The 21,895-nt window shown below is 35.0% G+C and overlaps 1 long non-coding RNA gene and 1 other non-coding gene across 2 annotated transcripts; one reads left to right on the forward strand and one right to left on the reverse strand.

Annotated features, from left to right (window-relative positions):
* Positions 1-6,472: 6,472 nt before the first annotated feature.
* On the reverse strand, positions 6,473-15,893 carry LOC140632555 (uncharacterized). The gene is made up of 3 exons (XR_012030157.1): positions 15,787-15,893; positions 9,908-10,014; positions 6,473-6,861 (listed from the first exon to the last, which is right to left on the reverse strand). It is a non-coding gene; the product is annotated as an uncharacterized lncRNA (long non-coding RNA).
* On the forward strand, positions 6,737-6,858 carry LOC140632806 (small nucleolar RNA SNORA54). The gene has a single exon (XR_012030492.1). It is a non-coding gene; the product is annotated as a small nucleolar RNA SNORA54 (small nucleolar RNA).
* Positions 15,894-21,895: the final 6,002 nt, after the last annotated feature.

Consider the following 21,895-nt stretch of genomic DNA (forward strand, 5'->3'; position numbering starts at 1 on the left):
CCCATAGTGTGTTGCCTCTTCCACTTTGTCTCTTTGTTACCCCTCCTTCTCTGAACCATTGACCATTGGTTCAACCATTGCATATCCTCTGGCATGAGGTAAAAGAAACATATAATTATATAAACTTAGATAAGATAAGCTTAGGTAAGATTGGGACGCTTGGGTGACTCAGCAGTTGAGTGTCTTCCTTTGGCTCAGGATGTGGTCCCAGAGTCCCGGGATTGAATCTCACATCAGGCTTCCTACATGGAGCTTGCTTCTCCTTCTGCCTATGTCTCTGCCTCTCTTTCTCTCTCTCTGTGTGTGTGTCTCATGAATAAATAAATAAAATCTTTTTAAAAAGAAAGCTTAGCTAAGATGTTTTTGGAGTCCTAAAATTTCTTTTCACTATCAATGACCTCCATATCATTTGATACAGTGACCTCCTATTCTGTATTTTAAGAATGTAAAATTGCTGTTAGGTTATAGGAAATCTAAGCACCATACAAGCTGATTCAAATACTGTTTTACTGAAGATGCAATGAACTCAACAGGAATATGTTCCCACAGCTATTACAAGGCTTCAGGAAGCTTAGATACATCCCTGTTGGCCACACAGGAGTCTTAAGTCTAAAGAAATAATATCAAAGTGCTATTTTCCCTTAAATCTACTAGATGGTTCAAATACTTAAATTCATCCACTAAAAATCCATAAGGACTTACATATATTTCTATTGGCTTTATCTGAATTGAGATCACCAGATTGTAGGTTTTTAATAATGTACTCTGCTAACTAGACCCCCAAACTTAAATTGTGAGTTCAAAACAAGCTTGTAAAAACTAATAGATGCCACTTACGTGCCCTAAGTCTTGCCTCTGATTTTATAAAATTCTTTTTCCAATGGCATAATTCATATAAAAGAAATATGTTTGTTTTAAGTTTTTCCCCTCTCTTTTCCACATTTGTGGTAACTATTCACTCCTAGTTATTAATATCATAATACAGAAAGTGGACTTCTCTGAACAATAGTGTGGCTACGGTGGCTGGAAAAACATGAGAATTTGCTTACAAAAAATTATCCACCAAAGCAAATAAACTGGTTTTGAACTATACAAGCTGCCCACAAAATATTTCTTGGCTTTTTGACCCTGTTTTTCCTTTGGGTAAACAGAATTCAAGGACATGAATACCAACCATTGCTGACATCAACTTCTTAGACCTCAGTTAGTGAATTCTCACTTTCTCTCATTTCTGAAATGATGCTACCCCTCCAGAGGATAAAAACAATCTTACACAAGCCTTTAAGGACAATTTCACTTTCTTCCAGCTCAAGTACATTTTAAAGTTCTTTTGACAGAACAGCAGGAGGTAACATATCCTTTTATGTTCCTGGCAACATTTCATATTTTAAATGTTTTATATATTTAATTTGGTATTCTTATCTGAAACAACGAAGTAGGAAATAAAATTGTGCTTGACATTCAAAGGCACAGAACAGTGGTATTTTTAGGTCATGTGATGACAACTGTCTTGTATATAGATTCTCAGACAGCAGAATGAAAAGATAACCTTACTTGTATGTAGAGAGAACTAATCTGAGTATTTTATTGCCTTTGTATTTGAAGATTTTGTCTCTTTTGTACTGACTAGTTCTTAGAAATAATTCCATATAATTCTTTTTTACTTTGCTTCCTACATAATTATTTAAGTACCTTGGTTCAGTGTCTGACAATCTACTATCTTCTCCAATATTTGAAGAATGAGACAAATATTGACAAATGAATAATGTATTTAGAAAAATATTTAGCTAAAAATAAAAATCATATCATTATGGAAAATACAATGGTCCTCAAAAATAACTATTTAACCAGAAAATTGGTCTCTTTTGGTGTGTCTACCTTTCTATGATACTAGTTGTAGAAATACAAGGTCCTTCTACTTAGGTCATTGTGGTAACCTAAAAATAGTTATTTCCTCTTTTGAGGGCCATGCAGACATGTGGCAGAGAAAAAATCTTCAATACCTTGTAGTTCTGGTGGAGACACATTATAATGATACATCTATCATCAAGGCAGAAACACCTTGGCAGCTTATGAACATAATAGTGCCATATTATATAATGTGCTTTGTAAAACATAGGTCAAAAAATTCTATTTAGGGAGACAGAAACCCACCATGATCAAGTCAATGTTTTAAAGAAAATTTAACATTTACATTAAAAGTAAATAAAAGCTGAACCATATCCAGACCATATCTATGCTTCACTTGCAAGTTATTATTAACCTTAAGTTATAGGTTCACCCTATAAGCAACTCAGAAAGACAGACATTTTTTTATGAGATGCACAGTGACATGTTGGGTTTCAAGAGATCTGAAGGTCTTTTCATCTGTCACCTTCAACAGGCTTATTCAGAAAATTATTTATTTTGTCCCTTCCTTATAACTAATTAACCATATGTTTTGGGGTCATGAGATGCCATGATGCAGATCACATGCCTTTTCTGTCCACGGATTATTTTAACTCAACCAAAGCTATTTCAGATCTATTGTTGAAAATAACAGTTCTTGTCAATCTGTATTGCATATAACAGCTGCTGAGTTGTGACTATATTATTGGATATAATTTGAAATAACACCAAGAGTATGTTGAACCATGAGAAATCCAAACCAATGAATAATTTTTTTGAATAAATTCTTTTCTTTGACAGCTCTGACAATCCAAAACAAATCTTGACCAAGCTTTTTAATGACATCCCACACATGGAAAAATAAGTTAATTTTACTAAATAAATAAGTGTCCAGTCATTAACTCCACTCTGGATTTTTGGTTCAATTTCAAATTGTTCATACTAGTATGTAGCAATACAATAGATTTTTACATTTTGACCTAGTATCTTCTGACCTTGCTAAACTTGATTTTTTAAGTCTAATACCTTTTTCTGTAGGTTCTATGTACACTTTTCATAAACAATCATGCCATCTATAAATAGATAGATTTTACTCATTTCTCTCCAATCTGTATAGCATTTATTTATTCACCTATTTTCTTCCCTTGTTGCACTGGTTAGGACCTTCAGCATAATGTAAAATTGAAGTGAGATGAGAATAAGCATTCTCATCTTTCCTCTCCCCTAATCTTAAGGGGAAAGAATTCAGTCTTTCACAATGAAATATTATGTTAATCTATTTGGGGGTTGGGGAGGAGGGGAGAAGATCCCTTTATTGAGTTGAGAAAGTAAGCTTTTATTTCTAGTTTGTCGAGAATTTTATCATGAATGGATGTTGAGTTTTGTGAAATGCTTATTCTGATAAATATGATCATATGGATTTTCTTCTTTAATTATTGATATCCTGATTGCATGGATTTTGAGTACTGAACCAGCCTTGCTTTTCTCAGATAAGTCCCATACAACATTTTCTTAAAATTGTTGATTTTAATTTGATTACATTTCACTGAGGATTTTTTTAAAAGATTTTATTTATTTATTCATGAGAGACACAGAGAGAGAGGGAGGCAGAGACATAGGCAGAGGGAGAAGCAAGCTCCTTGTGGGAAGCTTAATGCAAGACTCAATCTTAGGACCCCAGGATCACGACCTGAGCCAAAGGCAGATGCTCAACCACTGAGCTACCCAAGCATCCCTCACTGTGGATTTTTATATCTGTTTTCATGAGAGATAACAGGCTATGTTTTTTGGTTTTTTGTTTTTTTGTTTGCTTTGCTTTTTACCTATAATGTCTTTATCTGGTTATGTTAAAAGGTTCTGGCTTTATAAGATGAATCTAGAAGTTTTCAGTCCTCTTCTGTGGTCTCAAAGAATTTGTGTAGAATTGATATTTCTTTCTTGAATATTTGGTATATCAAGTGCACTCCACTGAACATACTTTAAAGTCAGCAATTTCATGTAAACCAATACCATTCACACCTTAACTAGGAATCCTTGATGTTTTAAAGAAGTTACTTCTCAAATTGACTTTTGGATTTAATTTAACCTAAATTGTAAGAGTGTTTTACAAGGAATTTGATAAGTTGATTCTAAGTTTATGTGGAAGAACAAAAAATAAAGTATTGCTGAAGGATAAAAAGATGATATAGTAAGCCCCCATGAAACATCAATGCTTATTATAAAGCTATAATAATTAAGACAGTATGGGATGGGCTAGGATAGACAAATTGGCCAACATATTAACTAAACCAAGAGGCCAGAAACAAACCAGTACATATAAGGGTATAAGAATATGAGACAAATGAGAGAAATGTGTTATAACTCCCTGAAGAAAGGTTTAGCCTTTAAAAAACAAACAAAAAAGTAGTCTACCTTTTCCCTTGTTTGCATATACACTCTCTCAAATAAATAAATACAATCTTAAAAAAATGAGAGAGAAAATCCTAAGAGTTCTCACCACAAGGAGAGAGTGTTTTTTCTTTTCCTCTTCCTTTTCTGTTTATTGTATCAATATGAGAAGATGGATATTAGCTGAACCTATTGTGGTAATCATTTCACAATATAAGTAAATAAAACCATCATGCTGTATATCTTAAACTTATGCAGTGATGTATGGTAATTCATTTTCAATGAAACTGGGAAAAAATTTCTGTTAACCAAAAAACATGAAGTAAAAATATAGACTAAACTGAGACAAGTTACTTGCAGCACAAAGCCACCAAAGGAATAGTATAGTTATAATATAAAAGACTGTAAATTGGTATGTAAAAGATAAGCAATAGAAAAATCAGCAAATAGAAGACATTCCACAGAAGAGGGACTATAAACGTAAATAAATAGAAAATAAAATGCACAGCATCAGTAGAATTCACATCATTTCAAACTAAGACAGACAGTGAGATACCATTTTATACCCACTATATTGGAAAAACTAAGAAGTCTTATACTACCAAGCAGTAGAGGGTAATGTGGATCAAGAGAATCTCATATACATTACTTGTGGGGAGGTAAATTGTTATGATCATTTTGAAAAATAATTCACTACCATGTAAGTGAAACATTTTTATGCCATAAACATTTTTATGCCTTTTATGCCATAGTAACTCCACTCCTAGGGAAATGTTTGCATAAGTTTACCAAACGATATGTACAAGAATCTTCAGAGTAGTATTATTTATAATTGCAAAACAACAGAAACCGAAATGTAGTTCAGCATCATCAGAAAAATGAAGAAATTATGTTATGCTCTGTAAAATTCTATTAAATAAACTTACATGCAAAATAATGAATGAACTGTAGAAGTATAATATTGATAAAATAAGCCCCAAAAGACTATGTATAATATGATAACATTTTTATAACGTTCAACTATTTAGGGATCCATACACAGTAGAAAACTTTTTTATAATGAAGTAATGATAAGCAATGTTCAGCACAGTGTTTTTAGGTAAAGCAAGGAATTGTGATAGAGTAGCATATGAACCTTCAGTGATTCTGGTTCCATACCAGAGCATTTTATAATTACAATTTACATTGTTTACATATATATCCTTTGGCTTATATCAATTATGTAATTTAACAGTTTTTAAAGATTAAATAAGGTTGCGTATGTGTGTATGTGTATACTTTTAAACTGCTTAGTTGTTATCACTATACATGATTTAATCCTATGCAAGTGGAATGAGCAAATGGCCAGATTTCCTGGATTCCTCCAATTCTATACACTGAGTGATGAGAGAAAGAAGTTTCATCTGGATTAAGGGCTCAAGACCACAATATATTTCACTCTAGTGCTATACCATTTCTGCCTGAAGCCCCTATCCCTCAGCCTGTCACTAGCTTAATAGCCTGGGGAAAGAAAAAGTCAAAGAGAAAGCTTTATCACCACATAATGAGTTCAGTTTTTTTGTCTCTTCAATCTCCTCTTCAAAAAAGAGAAGCAAACAGAAGACCAAATCAGTTACAAATCCTGAACATAAATATGCCAGAGGCCTTCCATAATCCTACAACCTATCCATTATCTTCTTTTGGAAGAAAATAAAATCAAATAAAAGGGAATAAAAGGGGAACAGAAAGAAACAATGCCTGACTGGTTGCTGAAATTATTCTATTTTTGACCCACTGAAGCTCAAGTCACATTTTTAGCTTTCAGATAAACTTGTACAAAAACTGGATCCAGGACTTCTTTCTGTGGTCCAATTAATCTAGCACTATATATGTTGCAGATCATATGTCAAGTAGTGTGAAGCAGCCATTCCCAAGACATATTCTTGCCATGCCCTTGCCAAAACAAGTAGAAGCCTCCCTGAACCTATCAAAATTCATACTTTAAAAACTTCCATCCATATCAACTGTATGATTGTGGAAATCTCAATTAGCATATGATGGTTTCAACAAATTGAAGAAAATCTTATAAGAATCCATGAGAGATGTCTCTACTACTTACTGAAGCCATAAGCCACCTGTTTAGGGTTAGAGCAGAGACAGAACACAGAACAATTAAAGGTAACTCAAGGGGCACCTTAAAAAAAAGATCTTTAAAAAAGAAAGGTAACTCAATTATATGCTTATATCATTCAAACATAATTGGGTGATATATTCCAAAGTAACACTTATTTAAAAACTTCCTTCCTTTGCCCATAAGTTTTCATCATATGCTACCTATAATTTTATTCTGATTTCTCTCTAAAAAATGTGAGAGAAAGAAAACATGTTAAAAATTCTTCTGGGGACCTTGAATCAGCCTTGTTCTCCACCTTCTCTTTCTTTCACTCTCTGTTAGGTAGATGCTCCCAAAGAGAATGGGATGAGGCACTGTTTGTGGTCTGTTAGACTGGCTACAGCTAACAGGCTCCATTCTAGTGCTATAGTAGCTCCAGTGGCACAGGGCTGGATGATTGTGGCTCTCAGTTTCAGGTCCTAGGGATGCAGGACCTGGAAAATTAAAAAAAAAAAAAAGACCTTTTTAAAATAAAAATAAATTTTATTTTTTATTTTTTTAAGATTTTATTTATTTATTCATGAGAAACACAGAGAGAGAGGCAGAGACACAGGCAGAGGGAGAAGCAGGCTCCATGCAGGGAGCCTGATGTGGGACTCGATCCCAGGTCTCCAGTCATACCCCGGGCTGCAGGTGGTGCTAAATTGCTGTGCCACCAATAAAAATAAATTTAAAAAAAATTTTAAGGGAAGGAGAGGGAAAAATCTGGGTTCATAAAGCCAGAATCATCCTTATTGGTTTGTGAAAGAGGAAGGACTGTGGAAAAATTGTAAGTTAATAATTTTTTACTAAAACTATATGAATCATTCTATATATCTGTGCAATCTGAGCCACCTTTATCTTAACCAGTGGTTCTCAATTAAAAACACTTAAGGGGCTATGATTTTAAAAATTTAAGGGGCATCTGGGTGGCTCAGTCAGTTAAGCATCTCCCTTTAGCTCAGGTTGTGATCTCAGGATCCTGGGAACCAATCCCATGCTGGGCTCCCTGCTCAGTGGGAAGTCTGCTTCTCCGTCTCCTTCAGCCCCTCCTCTCTGTTCACACATCTGCTCTCTCTCTCTCTCTTAAATATTTTTTTAAAAAACAATAAAAAAATTAAACATTTAAGGAACTTTTATTCTTCCTTTACTACTGAGGGATAATTTTGCTGGATATAGAATTCTAGATTAGTGAGTTTTCTTTTCTTTTAAGATTGTATTTATTTATTCATGAGAGACACAGAGAGGCAGAGACATAGGCAGAGGGAGAAGCAGGCTCCCTGTGGAGAGCCTGATGCAGGACTGGATGTCAGGACCCCAGGATCATGACCTGAACCAAAGGCAGATGCTCAACCACTGAACCACCCAGGCACCCCATGAGTTTTTCTTTCAACACTTTAAATAATTCATTCCACTTTGTCCTTGCTTGAATGGTTTTTGATGAGAAGTCTGCTGTAATTCTTATCCTGTTTCTCCATAGGTAAAGTGTTTCATTCCCTGTGACTTAACATTTTCTTTCAGCCTTTGATTTTCTGAAGTTTGAATAGGATTTGCCCGTGCGTGTGTGTGTGTGTGTGTGTGTGAGAGAGAGAGAGAATGAGAGAGAGAGAGAAAGAGAGAGAGAGATCCTGCTTGGCTGTACTCTCTAGATTCATCAATCTCTCTACATTTAGGGAGAGTGATTTTCCCTATGACTTCAGTTTTCTGATAAGTTCAACAAAAATCATTGATTTTTAGTTTATTCCAATATTTTTCTTATAAGGACAGGAATGATGACTTATAAGCTCTTTACATGTCAAAACTAAAGCCAGAAGTCTTAGGGGGCTTTTAAAATTCAATTGAACTGGGTTGTTGAAAGGAATTTGTGTTTTTTTTACTCTCTGGAATGATTATAATATGTAGCCAGTATTAACAGCCTCTTCCCTTAGATCTTTAGATCTTAAAACATTTCTAAATTATGTCACTATTCAAGTCTCTTAATAAGAGATAATGTGAAATACCCTATTTATAATTTTCTTTCTGACGAATATCACATGGTATACCCATTTAATAGCATTTTTCTATGATGATCATTAAAAATGTGAGAGCACAACTGTGACACTTCTGGGCTTAATCCTGCATGTCAGAACCAAGCTGCCACTTTTACTTAACATGATCATCTATCACTTCCTAAAACTTCACTCACCTGGGACAAATCACTCCTGACCAGTCATTTTTTACATACTTTCCCTTGCTATTACCCTAGAGAACTCTAAAATCCATACCAAAAAACCCCACCAGAATTCCTAGTTTTATAGATCCTGAAGTCCTAAGAACTTTACTTCTACTCCTCTTAAATACCCAACCACATGGTTGCTCTCTATCTTACCTGACCTGAATAATACTGTCATAATACACTTATGGCATCTCTTCTCTTTGACTATTGATTCTTATTCTCCCTCATTAGGTTTTCTTCTTCCATTCTCCCCTAATTGTGTCTTTCAGTGTTGCTTTCTTCCATTCTTCTTTGTTTTCTAAACACTTCCCATAAGTAATTTTATCAAACATTTTGACTTCAATTATCATCCATCAACAAAACCAAAGAACTGTGCCTCCACTTTCCCCAAGAAAACATGTTTAAAAGTAGATATCTATAGTTTGGTTGTATATATTTTATATATTTCATAATTTGAAGGTACATAGTTGGAATCTTTTTCACTTTTCCAATTACATACAATAATTCAAAACATATTCTTTTTGAAAAAGTTTCAAATAGCCATCAAATTTAAAAAGAGCCTACCACAAGAAAAAACTTAGCATCAGTAGTCTAGGCAAATGATATGTCATTTCTAACTGATCGACTGAATTTTAATCATCTACGTGCTGCTCCATGCAAACATAAGAGGTGATATTCATTAACTGAGGAGAATTACAATTGTCATCAATTACTTGCTGCTTTACTTTCTGTGTAAAGGTCTAGTCTCTTGAACTATACAGTAATCTCTTCCCCCTCTGTAGAAAGACTTAGGTGTTTCACTTCTTTAGGAAAATACATCCAGAAAAATGAAACTCAAACAAGGTTAGCAACAAGGTTCTGGGACCTTGTCACCCTCTGAATTTAGAAATCATCCAGATGACTCTGTTACAAATCAGAGTAGCTCCGTCTGGTCCAATGTTGAAGATCTAGTAGTGATTGATAGGTATTTGTTAATTGATTGATGTCTGTCTGATACAGTGAGAAATTTGACTCCACATTTAATATATAGAAAAAGGGAATCCCTGGATGGCTCAGTGGTTTAGCATCTGCCTTTGGCCCAGGGCATGATCCTGGAGACCCGGGATCTAGTCCCATGTCAGGCTCCCTGCATGGAGCCTGCTTCTCCCTCTGCCTGTGTCTCTGCCTCTCTCTCTCTCCCTCCCCCTCTCTCTCTCTGTGTCTTTCATGAATAAATAAATAAAATCTTTAAAATGATAATAATATATAGAAAAAGATGACATTTTTCTAATATGTAAGAAAGTTACCTTGTTGTTTTGTTTTGCTTGTGCTTTTATTTCCTCTTTAGAAATTTGACTTTGGATGCAAACAGGATAACTTTCTTGCATTAATGGAGTTATCATCCCTCAATTTTCTTTGAAACAAGAAGCTAAGAATTATTATATGAACATATGATCACTAAACTCTCCAAAAATTCTCATTAGTTCATAGGATATTTCCCTTTTTATAAAATAAAAATTATTTACTTATGGTTATTCAGCATACATCATGATTATCTGTCATCTATAACCTTCTACTATGACCCCTTTCCATTTTTTCCAAGTAAGCAGTAACATTTCCATCATTAAATATCATTTAAATCATGATTGTATCTAGAGAAAATAATTTCTTTTTATTTTAGAAAATAATTTCAAATATGGGACAACATAAAATCTAGATTCCAGCACCAATCATATACCATACTTAACTAGAGGACACACAATTTGAGAAGTGAGATGTAACACAGCATTAAATTAGCTCCTCAGCACAGTAAGATATTTAGTAGGCCATTATTTTCACAGTTCATCACAATGAGTAGCTTTGCCATATTTGCTTTATAGGGAACATTTTATCCACCCCATAAAAATCTTTTTTCCCCCATCTCCTCTTCTTTAAGCAAGGGTTGATAATCAGACATTGAATTTTAATAAGTGTAAGAATATCCTAGTTCACTGAGATTAGAAGCTTTCCTTTGCAAGATTCCATTCTTGCTTCAGGAAAACTTCTCTAACACTCTCCAGCATAATATATTGTTACTGCTTTGACTTTCATTCCCAAATAACTCCATTAATTACCAACAACCAGACTTCACTTCCTTACGATGTTTTGTGCACCTGGTTTGCAGACAGGATGTAGTAACAGAAGCCGACACAGCACACCCAGACCGCAGTACAGGCCAGAATGTTGGCTACTCTCAACTAATTTTATGTGTCTGTGGAAAACAGAGCTTTGGATTTCAACCAGCTGAAATTACTGTTTGCTATTTTTCTATTCAACACCAACATTTTCTGTACAAAATCAGAACAAGGAAAGTGAATTTTCAAGATGGTGATCAAGTCATCTTTTACTTGCAGACCTATTCAAATAAGTATGGATTCACATGTTGAAATAGAAACCTTGTGAATCAAAGCCTTCCAATAATTTGGGTCTTTGTCATTGACTTTGCATATTACAGCATGATATCTTTCTAGTAACAATTACACAATAAAGGCTGAGGGCTCCTCTGGAAAAACAAACCAAAAAAAGCCTTAATATACTGCATTCTTATTTACCATTTACATCTATATTAGTTCAGGGAGTTGAATGTCTATTTAAAATAAGTCTTAAAATGCCTTCTCTGCATGTGGCATGAGCTCCATGCCTGTAGTATGCCCAACAAATATTTTGGGGAAAGAAAAATGCTTTGTTTTTATTTTGAAACCAGGCTTTTTTCCCTCCTATTTCTCTCACATTAACTTGTTTTGTAATATTCAGGGTAAGTTTTCTGATAAGAAACTAGCCACAGGAGCTGTCTTTGGATCTTGCCTCCCTGGGATCTAATAAAACCTCCAAATAAAAGTGTCAATGAAGTTGATAGTGAACTGTCCCAAGACCAGCCATGTAGGATGTAAGAAGCAAGCTGTCTATGAGAATGTAAGAAAAGTACATTCCGCACTTTGACTAGGAGGTTATATTGAGCTAAAGATACAGATGAGGAAAAGACCATAGTATAATTCCTCAAAGATCTCCAGCACAACTGAATTAAAGTTTATAACTACAGACACTTTAAGGTACATTACAAAAATCCTTACACTAACTTCAGCATTCTAAAATAAAATGCAGAAAGATATTCTCTGGGCTTTATATGCTCTCTCTGGACCCCATGGACCTTGATTTAGGGAGATCTAGGATCACAAAAACCAACTCAGGACTGCCTTCAGGGCCACTGCATGGTACCCCAGGAAAGAACCAGAATCTTTTCATAATAACAACATACTGTTTGGACCAAATTTATTTTACTTCCCATAATATTATCAAGAAAAATGGAATGAGGTGATTGATTTTGTGGGAGGACTGGGGTAAGGGCCAAGCATGACAGAAATATTTAGAGCTACAGAAAACTGGAAATTTAAATTTTTTTCTTTCTTAAGGATAAGACTACTTCATTTTAAAATTAAGTGGAACTTTGCTCCCAAAAGATTTAATATTCTAAATTTTTTCTAAAGTAAGAACAGATAGGAAGGTAGAAAAGTCACTGGACTATACAACAAAATGAAATCTGCAACAGCATTTTCTCTAATATTGATTTCATCATTGAAGAAATAATTGGAATTTTTCTTCTAGAGTACAGACTTTGATAGAAATGTCGAAAGATTTTTGCTAACGTTATCTTTTAATCTTAGTCCTTGTGGCAATTATTCCCAGACCTTATTGTGGTTTCCTGCACAAAATTATACCCTTAAGCAAAGCAGCCTTGCATTTACTACAGCCCAGGACAATAAAAAGTCAACAGCAGGAGAAAATATGTTTTATATGTTCAGTTAACTTTACACAGAACTGGAAAATATTGGCAAGTGGCACTTAATTATATGTTATTCTAGTTTCTTTAATATATATAAAAATTGCCAACTTGAAGAGAGATTATTAATTTCTGGTTATTTAGAGAAACAATAACTATTTCTATTATTAAAGCCTTCAAAAAATAGCCTTTGTATTTATGACTTTTAAATTCTTCTACTCAATTTATAGCATTATTATTTATTTTTAATTTAAATTATCTTCATATATAAAATGAAGGAACAGTGATTTTATTTGATACACATAAAAATATAAACTAGACCTAATTTCTTTAGCAGGTTGATTTGGGACTTGTATTTATTTAATATCATCTGGATTAGAGATCTTCCCATTGGTGGTAGAGTACATATGCATTAATTATATATTGCTATATAATAAATTACTCCCAAACGTGGCTGCTTTAAATAGCAGACATTTATTTTCTTACAGTTTTGGTAGGCCAGAAATTCAGGGGTGGCTTCACTGAGTGGTTCTGGCTCAGGTTCTCTCATGAGATTACATGCAAGATGACAGCCAGGGCTATAGTCATCTGAGTGCTTGGCTGGGGTTGTAGGATCTGCTTCCAAAATTTCTCACTCTTTCATGCTTACTGGCAAGAGGCCTCAGTTCCTCACTGGTTATTGGCAGGAAGCATCAGGTTCTTGCACATAGGGTTTCCATTGGGCTTCTTGAGTGTCCTTACAAAATGGCAGCTGGCTTTCCCAAAACCAAGTCATTTAAGGAAGCAGGAAATCAAGGGGAAGCCACAATGTCTTATCACTTAGCTTTAGAAGTCACATTTAGAAGCCACCATTTCCATAATATTCTATAGGTTACAAAAATTATCTCTGTTCTACATGGGAGGAAAATATACCAGGATGTGAATACCAGGAAATAGAGATGGGTGCGATGAGCTACAACAATCTAGTCCAGAAAGGAAGAAAAATCAAGAAGAAGAAGAAGAGGACAAGGAGGAAAGAAAGAAGAGGAAGGGAGGAAGGAGGAGGAAGAGGAGGAAAAGAACAACAACACAACAGAAAGAAAAATCCCCATATACATGAAAGATGGATAGCAAGGTCATAGACAGTAAAAATTTCAGAACTAGCTGGCACATTTTTAGTATTAAAACATTTCTTGAAAATAGCTGCACAAAAGCTACTCACACTTTAAAATAAAATGCACAGGCAAGTGACCAAAACCTTGTGGGATTCTAGGCATGTACCTGCCTTTTATTCGGTTATTTTAATTTCAATTCTCAAATCTTTCAATAATTGAGACTCCTTATGATTGCTGCTTAGATTTCCTACTCCTTCTAAGCACTAATAAGATGGTGAATAACGTGTATAAGAAGGACCTCATGAAATTTTACCAACAGAAATTTAAATCAAATGATATAAATAATAATTTGTTACCATTTGAGTTGTAAGCTGACACTATTGGTGGGTATCAGCCCATGGCTATGTAACTAAAAAATAAGATTTGTAAACTATAATCTGAGTTTGTACATATATAAATAAAATCTCTGCTAGAAATGCCGTGTGTGTATCCTACATGTAAACCTATGTGTAATAGAGGCCATACGGAGGCATGAACTAAAAGCATTTTTACAGTTTCTCAAAGTCCTAAAGATGTCTGACTCATTGGTCCTACTTTTTGACAAGAAATCTTCACAGGAAACATCACATAACCTGGATTAGTTTTACTTCCTCATTACTGACTTTCTAGTTGCACTCAAGGACCTATATCCTCCAGATTGACAATGAACTCTTAATGGAGTTCAATAGTTCCCCACCATCCAGGAAATGACAGTGAGAAACTTATCAATGATGAGTTCAAACATTTTATTTGCCCAATGTCTGCCCATAGTAACAGATGTCCAGAAAGTACACAGCCTTAAATTAGAGATAGACATTAGCCAGAAGGGAAAAATAGTGAATCTAAGTGTGAAAGATGGTAAAAGAGCACAATAAAATAAAAAAGAGAAGTGAATTTGCAGAAGGAGGAGAGAAACAATAGAAAGGATAAAAGCATAAGCTGAGATACATGGAGCAAGGAAGGTATACAACTTCAAGTGGGGGAAAATACAAAAACAATACAAAAAAAACAACACACACAAAAAAAAAATAAAAGAAAAAGAGAAGAAAGAGAAAAAAGAAAATGCTATGAGAGAAGAGATAAAAGAGGCTTTATTAGAATTAGCATCCAGGCACGCCTGGGTGGCTCAGTGGTTGAGCATCTGCCTTTGGCCCAGGGTGTGATCCCGGGATCTGGGATCAAGTCCCCCATCAGGCTCTTAACAGGAGCCTGCTTCTTCTCGGCCTGTGTTTGCCTCTCTCTGTGTCTCTCTCATGAATAAATAAATAAAATCTTTTTTTAAAAAAAGAATTAGCATCCAGCACAGCAGTTACCAAGAAACACTGCAGAACATCAAGTACAAGCAGAAAGATACTCTGACCCACACACAGACATAATAGAAGAGAGTCTTGGGATTATAACTGGCTCAGTAGTCAGAAGTGAGGAGTGGAGTTAGAGACAAATCTGGGCTTGTATTTAGGGAGTGTTAAGCCTCATAGAGAGAGAAGAGGACATCTTGGGAGGAGCTGGGGATAAAAATGTGGCACAGAAAGTCAGGAGATTCCAAATAGCATTAGGTGTCACAATGGAGCAAAGGAGGTTGGAGGACAGACCCCAGACAAGTTCTAAAGAATATACTTATATTTTCCTTGACACAAAAGACAGACCTCCAGTACTAAAATCACCTAATGGCACAAAGCAGTTTATCACAAGAAGATGACCCATTAATCAAGAAACTATGAATTAAACATTAATTATCCATGACACAAGAGACTATAGGACTCATAATGCCAAAGTGGCTTTACTGAAATCCTTAATTTGCAAAATTTTATATATGGAGTTATATTCATGAATGCAGCATATTACCAGACACTCCACAGATACTAAATGAGCTATTCTTTCACTTGAATTTCTTACTTACTTCCTTATGACTTAAAAATGTAAGAAAAGAGTAATGCTACCTTTGGGCATTTTTAGTAGGAGGCTAAACAAATGTGAGTGGGGGTTAACCATGTAGCAATCAAGGATGTGGCTAAAAAAATATAGAGGTGGAATAAATTGAAGAGCCAAGTAGCTCTACAAATCTGTGGTTCTATTGACCACATTAGAGTATCAATTTATATAAACAGTGCACTTTTAATCTTTTGAAGTACTTCCACATATTTTCCATATTCCATTTCATATCCTTACAACAGTCCTAGGGTAAGTTGGACAGGTATAATTATATCTTTTCATTTAGCTGGAGAAATAGACTCACGGAGGATAAATGGCTTCTATAAGCTGGTGAGTAACAGAGATATAGTATAGGAGTACCCTGAATCCCAGCGTGGTTTGTCTCCCCCAGACCAAGCCTCTGGAACTTGAAAACAATCACTAGGAATATTGCTGAACTATAGATTCTAATGTAGTAGTTCTAGGGTGGGACCCTAGGACTCTGCATTTCTAACCAGCTCCCAGGTGATACCAATGCTACTGATCTATATTCTACACCAGACTGCATCTAATCCAGTAATTTCTTGGGCAGCCTGGGTGGCTCAGTGGTTTAGCACCGCTTTTGACCCAGGGCATGATCCTGGGGACCCGGGATTGAGTCCTACATCAGGCTCCCTGCATGGAGCCTGCTTCTCCCTCTGCCTAGGTCTCTGCCTCTCTCTCTCTCTCTCTCATGAATAAATAAAATATTTTAAAATAATAATTCAGTAATTTCCTAAATCCGTAGCTATCAATTATTTTTTAAAATATGGATTCAGGAACCTTAGTTCAGGTACAGATTTGGTACAGAACCCTGATCTCTGCATTTTCTTTAAAGTTCCATGGATGATTCTGATTAATAACCAGGGCCGAGGATATTTTCACACTTATAAAGTCATAGCACCTGTATGTACATACATTTAAAAATCTTTAAGAGAGTATTTTCATTGCAACTATTAGGAATTCTGGTTCTCTCCTAACTCACCACAAGAGAACTTTTTCATCCATTTGTAAAATATTGAACTCTTTCAGATTTCTCTCTCTCATTTTTTGATCTCAAGATTTTCATTTCTCCAGTTTCCAAGGTACAAAATGTTCCACCACTCTATAATGCCACAAAATGTCAGTTTCACTCATTCTTGTTTAAAATAACATCACTTACAAATTTCAATCCCTATTTTCTTTGACCTTTTAAGATGTCTATGGTTCTTGAAGAATTTAGGTGTAATTTTCATTATAAGGCACATTTTAGAGGTCTATACAGAGAGATAAGAATGAAGTGTTCAAGATATAAAAATCATTTCAAGAATTACAGTTTGAAAGGGAAAAAACTAATATCTGAGTGATGATTAAAGAGATGGCAACCCTACTGCTGCAGTTAAGCTTCTCAAGTGAACTCACGGCAAAGACTAGTTGAGATAAGAACAAGCACTGATAGAAAGCATTAGAAACGATGTGCCATGCTGGTCTTGCATGTGGTCTTTGAGCGTTTGATAAACTAGCAAGTTATCTTCCAGAATCTCCACTCACTGATTTGAGGCACAAGTTAAGAATAGTCTAAGGATGCACACAGCTTTCTTTTTATTTTATAAGGATGACCTTGGCTTTAAATTGCTAAACTCTACTGTAGCCCATGTCACTCTTTATATAAAAGTAAACAAAGGTGGTGATCATAGGCTATAGATTCTGGAAGAACAGTCTGGGCAATTGAGAGTTCTCCCCATGCACAATCTCAAGTTATTAATGTTACTTTTTTGGGGGTACTAATGGGGTAATATCACCAGAGCAGAGATGTCTTCTCAGTTTACAGTGGTCTTAATATCACAGTAATTTTTTCATAGCACACTCTAAGCTAAAAGAAATACTGAACAGTTCTACTTAATCAGTAGTTAGGGTTTAACAATTTGCTAAGTATTTATATCCTAACAACTCCGTTTCTGTTGAGCACAGTACAACATCTCAAACCTTAGAATCAGAGAGAACACTGCTACATCATTTCCTGTTCCAAAATGATTTTCACAAAATCCTTGCTTTCTATCATAGAAAACCCAGCCTCACAAAGATACAACATGAACAAATGGAACATAGCAATCTAATGTTTAAATTGTTAGCTCACATAGTATCCAAAACAGGTTACTGTAATTTCCATTGAAATTTTAAAATATCTAAAAAAAAAAAAGAAATTTTAAAATATCTAGTAATGTCCCTATAAATCTGCTGCAGCTCCACAAAATGCCTTTGTACACAATTTTAAAAAGCTCTAGCAAATTTGAAGCCCCAGACTCAGATTTCTGGTCCTGGCCACTGAACCTTCTAGCCATGTCTTATGGGGGAAATCTATTAATTACTCTGAGCTTCAATTTCTTCATTTTAAAATATAAACAGTTTCATCACTCTAAAAACGAACATGACTAAAAGTACTTTAGTATATAGAAATACTATACTAGATATGTATTTCCTTAAAAGTGGTCTAGTATAGCAAATTTTAAACTTTTATTTTTTTAAAATCTAGAATTCTTTCTTCAATAAAACACCCTTAAGTTACAAAGCACACATGTGAGATTAGACATAAAGATACTCCATTGGAAAAGGCATGTTGGTCATTTCCCTCAGACCAAGCCCTTTATCTCTTTATGCTCTGCTATGTTCCAAGGGGGATGGATTCCCACTTTCTTGCAAATTGGCTTAACACTGGGCTTGTTTTATAAGCTATTGGAAGAAGAATCTAATATTCCTCCCATCCTGTCTTCTGGAAACATCTTCAGCAGTCCTGCATTCCATCTCCCATTAAAGACTCCCTCCTACAAGGTTCTCATTCCTATCACATGGCCTCAGCTCCTCCTCCTGTCTCACTCATCCAATGGGTAAGGGTGGACTCCAACAGATGCTTTACTTGGAGTTACCTCAACTTCCCCAAGTTGCTATCTCAAGCTTGTACCTAATATCCTGTATTAAATTTCCTACACCAATTTACCAATTTTTTTGCTGTTAGGTTTTACTTATGACTGATCTCTAACTGATACTAAGATGTGAATAGCCCAAAGCACTGTCTTTAGGCCCCAGGCTTCTGATATAGTGTTCCTTTGGCACATCTGAAAAACGGAAGGCTCATTTCTCATTCTATCACTAAAAAGCTGTACAATTTTAGGCAAGTCACAGAATCTCTGAGCCCCATTTTCCTAATTCTGCAAAGGTCATACCTACCTCCACTCCTGATAAATGGAAACTATTTGGTTTGATTTTAAAAGATCAGACTGACCTTTATTACAACCCAGGACTTTGTGTCTTTGGATAAAGGGTTTACACTTAAAAATGAAGACGTTGATTTTCAAGACACCAAAAAAAAAAAAAAAAAAAAAATAGACCTCTCCTCCACACTCACCATCACAACCCAGGCCTAGCTTTACAGAAAGAAAATTATGAACTGTTCTTTCAAACAATTAGATGGGAATGAATGAATTTCTATCAATTGCAAAAAAGTTAAAACAGATCTTGTTTACAGCTACTGATTCATGTTTCTATTCTGATCTTGGTGTTTATGCCTAACAACCCACACTGGTATTGTGCTCATTCCTTCTTGTATTGTGGTTTCAGCACTTCCAGAGTGGTTTTAGGCACTCCTAATCCAAATTTTAGGTTCATGTACTCAGAGATAATTATCTTTGGTTGCAAGGAGGATGCACACATGACAGAAGATGGAATTAGACAATTATGGTTTGAGAATTGCTGCTCCAAATAGAAAAGTTGAAACATATATGTTTTGTAAATAACTGTGGCCTAGAGTATATTGTAGGGTTTTTTCCTCAATAAAACTTTTTTTCTTTAAGTTCCATGTTCTGTAGCATCAACTCTGTCTGATAGAAAGAAAATATTTGGGTCAATGTCACTACCATGCATAGTCTGATCCATGACTGAGTATTGATTAAATAGACTACAGCAATATGAATACATTGTATTGTGACTCCTCTTATCAGCCTGGCCCCTAGGATATAATAAACTTGGAAAGGAGCAAGAGTGAGTCTTTTCCAATATGTATTTCCCATGCCAGCATAACTGCCTGACGCACAAGTGGCTTTCCAAAGAACTGAGATGAGTAAATGAATACAGGCAAGGCTCGATTAAAACCAACTGATGCCTTCAGCACAGTCCAACAACAGTGTCTCCTCAGCCAGGGCTCAAAATGAAGACCTTAAGAATCATATGTATAAATCAGCTGGTAAGTTAAATGCTAGCCAGGCTCACCAGCTATGTTTACACTGGATATAAGGGGAAACTCTCAAGCCATGAGATAGAAACAAATGTGGAATCTGACAACAGCTTTAACCCAAACTTTTAGTCACTCATCATGACAAAGAAAATGTCTAATAATAACAGATTAAAGTAAAATATGGCAGATAAAGATGATACCAAAAAAATGAACTGACATCAAGAGCAGCAGTGAGTGGGGAGAAACTCTAACGTTCTTCTTCCTTGGTGTACTTGCTTATTTTGCTTAACAATTAATCCAGGCTGAATGGATGGCAGAATATGTAGGGCTTATATTAGAGAAACTCTCCCTTAACAGTCTCCCTGATTTTCCCAAAACGCTTTAAGCCCCAGGCCACAGTTCTATTCCATGACTCTTCTTTCTTCATATATCTTTTCCACTTTCCCCAATTCTATGAAATCATGCCTGAGAGAGCTTTCCTCTGGTAGCACTCTGCACCCTCACCACCCAAGCCTCTGGCCACCTAGTCAACCAATGTTGTTGCATAATGTGCACAACAGTAAGGAAAGCATGGGAATATAAAGGAAAGATAAAACAACTGCAGTGCCTTCATCCTGAAAATAGTTATTATCTAGCTTGATAGCCAATGCACATATGCATGAAAATATTCTAGGTCTCAATTTCATCATTACATCAACAGGAAAATGTAGTTTTTCCTAGCGCTATCATTCTATGACTGTAAGACTTAGAAAGTAATAAATCACCAAGTCCAAATTGATAGAGTATTTGCAAAATGACACAATAAAATCGGAGAGTTACTAAGTCATACAAAGTTATCCAAGAGTCATAGTTAAATGAATTAGATAGACTTCTGAGTAGAGGGTACAGTCTGAATGACATTGGATAAATAAGATCTTAGGAATGAGAAGCCCTCAAGAAGTCTCTCACTCCACCCCATTATTCAGATTTATTAAATCTTAACATTTTTTCATACTTTTCACAAATCCCTATTGTTAAGAAATATTGTTAACAATAGTGATTTCTGTGATGTTGATCCTATTCTCCTTCCCCACTGGATAAATCAATTGGAAGAAGAATGGATAAATTAACTAAGATATACTCATACTATGGAATACTCTACAATAGTTATAAGAAATAAGTATGAACATAGACAAATTTTTAAAACAATGAATGGTTAGGTTGATTTCAGTTGTTCACCAACACAAGCATTGTTGCAATAAACATTTCCTTATACATAAGTGCAAGAGTTTCTCAAAAGCCTATGTTAAGAAGTGAAATGTGTGGGTTTTGAAGGATATGTACATTTTCAGCATTATTAGAGATTGTAAAAATCTCTCTAAATAGATTTTTTTAACCAATTAGTAACCTATGACAGCTCTCATTTTTGCCATCCTCAGGGATATTTGGTTAAAGAAAATTCAATTTTGACAATCTAATAGTTTTTAAGTTTAGTTCTTGAGAATGTTCTTAAGAACATTAGTTCTTAAGTTTATTGCTTGTTTCTATGAATTGCCTATTATATCCTTTGCGTATTTTTTTCAGTTGTTTTGTTATTTTATGTTGATTTGCATGAATTATTTATATATCCTAGGTAATAATATCTTGCTAGCCATATGCATCTAAAATAATGGATAATAATAACTTTGTGAGGTGCATGTTTTCTTTAGAATTTGTTCATTTTGATACAGTCAAATTTGGCATTTTTACATTTTGTAGTCTTCTACAAAATATACTCTAAAATATTCTCCCCTAAAGGATAAAAAATGAGTGAGAAATATCAGAAAGGGAGACAGAACATGAGAGACTCCTAACTCTGGGAAACAACAAGGGGTGGTAGAAAGGAAGGTGGGCGGGGGGTGGGGGTGACTGGGTGATGGGCACTGAGGGGGGAACTTGATGGGATGAGCACTGGGTGTTATGCTATATGTTGGCAAATTGAACTCCAATAAAAAATTAAAAAATAAAATAAATAAAATAATTCTCCCCTATAGTTGCTTCTAAAAACCTTTAGAAAAAAATTAATTATCTTCCTTTGTATGATGTGATATAGGAATCTAATATTTTTTCCTTTATGAACAATCAACTTTCATAACATTGTTTATTGTCACTGCTTTATAATTCTGCCTCTAATCTATTCCTAAAAGTAAATTTTAGGCAAAAACGAGAG

Source organism: Canis lupus, chromosome 4, assembly GCF_048164855.1.
Source record: "Canis lupus baileyi chromosome 4, mCanLup2.hap1, whole genome shotgun sequence".
Taxonomy (NCBI): domain Eukaryota; kingdom Metazoa; phylum Chordata; class Mammalia; order Carnivora; family Canidae; genus Canis; species Canis lupus.